Raw genomic sequence first — 4,864 nt, 5'->3', positions numbered from 1 at the left:
GCCTGCCACTGTGCACATATGCTGGCAGCACTGTACAAACAACTTGGTGAGATTTCATAACCTTGGTATATATGTCAGTGTTGCCCAGCTGTGTTCATGTCAACATGTGGCAGTGTCTTACTGAGTGGTTCTCATTATTGTTGTTGTGTGGTTTTGTGTGCCATTGTGAGAATGTCAACCTTGAATTAGATAAATGAACAAACATTCGTGAATTTCTTGTTAAATTTGGCAAAGGTGGAAGTGAAATCAGGGACATGTTAGTTCAAGTTCATGGCGATAACGGCATGAAGAAAATGGCAGTGTACAAATGGGCTAAATGTTTTTCTGAAGGGAGAGAAAGCATCACTGCTGAAGAGAGGTCAGGGAGACCAGTAAAGAGCAGAACTGACAAAAACATGTCAAATTGCATGTCAGAATCATCAGCTGACTGTGAGAAGCACAACAGACCAAGTAAACATTGGTAGAGAAACAGGAAAATCTTAACTGGAAATCTTGGCCAATAGCTGGTGGCTCTTGTATCCTGATAATGCACACCAGCTCACACGGCACTGTCTGTGAGGGAGTTTTTAGCCAGCAAACAAATAATAGTAGTGGAACACCCTCCCTCATCACCTGATCTGGCCCTCAGTGACTTTTGCCTTTACCTGAAGATAAAGGAAATAGTGAAAAGAAGACATGTGGATGACATTCCAGACATCAAAGGTAATATGACAACAGCTCTGATGGCCATTCCAGAAAAAGAGTTCCAAAATCGCTTTGAGGGGTAGACTAGGCGCTGGTGTCAGTGCATAGCTTCCCAAGGCGATTTGAAGGTGACCATAATGATATTCAGCAATGAGAAATGTGGCACTTCTCTTAGGATGAGTTTGTGAACTTAATTGTTAGACCTTGTCTACTTAACGCCATGAAACTGCACCCTTTAAAATGGTAAAAGAGTCCTTCCGGCTTTTGGCTCAGAGGAGGTCAAGGTGCAACTTTCTTCAGTCATCCCGAATCTGGATTCATCTGACACCAACCACCTCCATCATGCTGCCTAAGTTTGACCCCAACGAAATCAAAGTTGTATACCTGAGGTACACAGATAGTGAAACTGGTGCCACATTTGCCCTGGCCCCCATGATTGGCCCCCTGGGTTTGTCTCCAAAAAAGGTTGGTGATGACATTGCCAAAGCAAGCAGTGACTGGAGAGGTCTGAGGATTACAGTGAAACTGACTATCCAGAACAGACAGGCCCAGACTGCAGTGGTACCTTCTGCCTCTGCCCTCATCCTCAGAGCCTTCAAGGAACCAGTCAGAAATAGATAGAAACTGAAACATAGGCTCGGTGCCTGTGGCTCAAGTGGCTGAGGCGACAGCCACATACACCTAAGGTGGCGGGTTCAAATCCAGCCTGGGCCTGCCAAAACAACAATGATGGCTGCAACCAAAAAATAGCTGGGCATTGTGGCAGGTGCCTGTGGTCCCAGCTACATAGGAGGCTGAGGCAGGAGACTTGCTTAAGCCTAGGAGTTGGAGGTTGCTGTGAGCTGTGATGCCACGGCACTCTACCCAGGGGGACAGCTTGAGGCTCTGTCTCAAAAAAAAAAAAAAGAAAGAAAGAAAGAAACAGAAACACATTCAACACAATGGAAATATCACTTTTGATGAGATTGTCATCATTGTCAGACAGATGCTGCAACAATCTTTAGCCAGAGAACTCTCTGAAACCATTAAAGATCCTGGGGATGGCCCAGTTGGTGGGCTGCAGTGTTGATGGTCACCACCCTCATGACATCATAGATAACATCAACAGTGGTGCTGTGGAATGCCCAGCTAGTTAAAAAGTACAAGGGAAAATGTTTCAATAAAGGATCATTTGAGCTGGGCATGGTGGCTCACACCTGTAATCCTAGCACTCCAGGAGACTGAAGGAGGGTGAATTGCCTGAGTTCAGGAGTTCAAGACCAACCTGAACGAGAGTAAGACCCCATCTCTAAAAATAGCCAGGCATTGTGGTGGTCCCCTGTGGTCCCAGCTACTTGGGGGTGGTTGAGGCAAGAGGATTGCTTGAGCCCAAGAGTTTGAGGTTGCTGTGAGCTATGATGCCATAGCACTCAACCGAGGGCAACAAAATATCTGTCTTAAAAAAAAAAAAAAAAGAAAAGAAAGGATCATCTGATACCCCCCCAAAATAAAATGGTAAAAGAAAAAAAAGACATATCTGACGCACCTAAGCATAAGGATATGGAAAGGTTGAGGTTGAAAAAGTAATATCCAAAGAAAGCTATTATATTAATAACCAAATTTTAAGACGAAAACAATATTTGGGGTAGAGTTCACTATGCAGTAATAATAAAATTATGACAATATTTTAAAAAGTTTAATACACTAGAAAGGCATAACAATTCTAAATTAATATGTGCCTAATAAGTGACCTAAAAAATTTAAAGCAAAAGTCATTAGAGCTACGGGGGAAATGAGACAAATGTATCATTATGGTGTGAAGTATCAACAATTCTCTCTCAATTATAGATAGATCAAGGAAGCAAAATGTCAGAAACTGGCAGCAACAGAGGCCTCTGGCATAGGTAGTAAAAGCTAAAACATGGCGCACTAGATCAAGGATAATAGATAGATCTGGAGATCCCCTCCCCTGCATCATGCCACCGGGCAGCTTCTCCTTTCTGACAAAAGACTGGAAATGTATTCTCTGGGAATGGTAAACAGAAGGTCTTTGGGCCAGTAGCTGAGGGGAGTGTTTGCATATGTGCTGAAAACTGAGATTGCCCCCCTCCAATCCTCTTCTGTTTTTTTGTTGGGTTTTTTGTGTGTGTGTGTGTCCGTGTGTGTGAGACAGAGTCTTCATTATGTCACCCTCGGTAGAGTGCTGTGGCCTCACAGCTCACAGCAACCTCAAACTCTTAGGCTTAAACAATTCTCTTGTCTCAGCCTCCCAAGAATCTGGGACTATAGGTGCCTGCCACAACACCAGGCTATTTTTTGGTTGTAGTTGTCGTTGTTTGGCAGGCCCAGGCTGAGTTCGAACCCTCCAGCTCAGGTGTATGTGGCTGGCACTCTAGCCATTGAGCTACAGGCGCTGAGCCAACCCTCTTCTATTATAGCTGCCAGAATGGTGGCCATCTAACAGTCTCTGGCCAGCCCAGAAAGAAATACCTAAGACTAGTGCTCCCAGCAAATATCCTTCCAGAACACTGTACTGTGAAGCTCAAAGTCAACACTAAGGGTTTCCCATCAGCTTCTTCTTCTTTTATTTTTTTAAATTAAACCATAAACACATAGATCATATATACATTAATGCATTTATGGGGTACAATGTGCTGACTTCATATAGAATTAGGAATGTTTACATCACACTGGTTAATATATACCTCATCTCATTTTCAGGTAAGAGAAGGCGATTGAGGGTATACAAATAGACTCAGAGGAGATCAAACTTTCACTCTTTGCAGATGCTATGATTTTATACCTGGAAAACCCCAGGGACTCAATCACGAAACTCTTAGAAGTGATCCAGGAATACAGTAGCATCTTGGGATACAAAATCAATACTTACAAATCAGTAGCTTTTATATATACCAATAGTCAAGTCGAAAAAAGTCAAGGACTCGATTCCCTATACAGTAGTGCCAAAAAAGGTGAAATATTTGGGAATTTACCTAACAAAGGACGTGAAAGATCTCTATAAAGAGAATTATGAAACTGAGAAAAGAAATAACTGAAGATGTTATCAAATAGAAAAACATTCCCATCAGCTTCTAAGCTCCCTTCTTTCTTTTCTCCTTCTTGTTTTTCCCCTGAGATAGAGTCGCTCTCTGTTACCCTTGGCTAGGGTGTCATAGAGTCAGCCTAGCTCACAGCAACCTTAAACTCCTGGGTTCAAGCAATCCTGCCTCAGCCTCCCAAGTTGCTGGGGCTCCAGGCACCCACCACGAAGTGTGGCTAAGTTTTCTATTTTTAGCAGAGATAGGGTCTTGCTCTTGCTCAGGCTGGTCTCAGAACTACCACCTCTGCCTCCCAGGGCACTATAATTACTGGCGGGAGCCACAGAGCCCGGCCTAAGCTCTCTTTCTTAATAATGAGCAGACAACTTGGCTTGGCGCCTGTGGCCCAAGTGGCTAAGGCACCAGCCACGTACACCTAAGCTGGCGGGTTCGAATCCAGCCTGGGCCCGCCAAACAACAATGACGGCTGCAACCAAAAAAGAGCCGGGCATTGTGGCGGGCGCCTGTGGTCCCAGCTACTTGGGAGATGGAGGCAGGAGAATCGCTTGAGCCCAGGAGTTGGAGGTTGCTGTGATGCCATGGTACTCTACCCAGGGTGACAACTTGAGGCTCTGTCTCAAAGTAATAATAATAATAATGAGCAGACAACCAAGGATTGTTAGATAATTAAGGAGAGCCTTTAATGTAAGAGAAGCCAAATCCAGTAACCAGAAAAAAAAAAAACTCTCAGGAAATAGAATCTGCAGGAGGAAGATGAAGAAGAGGAGGAGGAGGAGGAAGAATTAATATCCTCAAGAGAGGGGAAAAAGGTATTGCATTCATGAAATATAAATATGATTCTTTGAAAATAACCATTCAGAGAGCAAAAACAACAAAAATTCTTGGAAGTAATACATTTTTTAAAAGCATGATAGCAGAAATGAAAACTTCTGAAGAGGGCTAAAAGACATAATTGAGGGATATCCCCCCAGAAAGAAAGAAATGAAAGTAGAGAAAAGGGCTCGGCGCCTATAGCTCAACCGGCTAAGGCGCCAGCCACGTACATCTAAGGTGGTGGGTTCGAATCCCCAGCCCGGACCTGCCAAACAACAATAATGGCTGCAACCAAAAAATAGCCGGGCGTTGTGGTGGGCGCCTGTGGT

At 43.9% G+C, this 4,864-nt stretch overlaps 1 pseudogene; it reads left to right on the top strand.

The window, feature by feature from the left end:
- Window positions 1-924: 924 nt before the first annotated feature.
- On the top strand, window positions 925-1,820 carry LOC100947703 (annotated as a pseudogene).
- Window positions 1,821-4,864: the final 3,044 nt, after the last annotated feature.

The sequence above is a fragment of the Otolemur garnettii genome, unplaced genomic scaffold (genome assembly GCF_000181295.1).
Source record: "Otolemur garnettii isolate 467f Iridium unplaced genomic scaffold, OtoGar3 scaffold00140, whole genome shotgun sequence".
Taxonomy (NCBI): Eukaryota; Metazoa; Chordata; class Mammalia; order Primates; family Galagidae; genus Otolemur; species Otolemur garnettii.
Note: the sequence above shows the minus strand (reverse complement) of the source record. Positions and strands in the feature narration are given on the sequence as shown.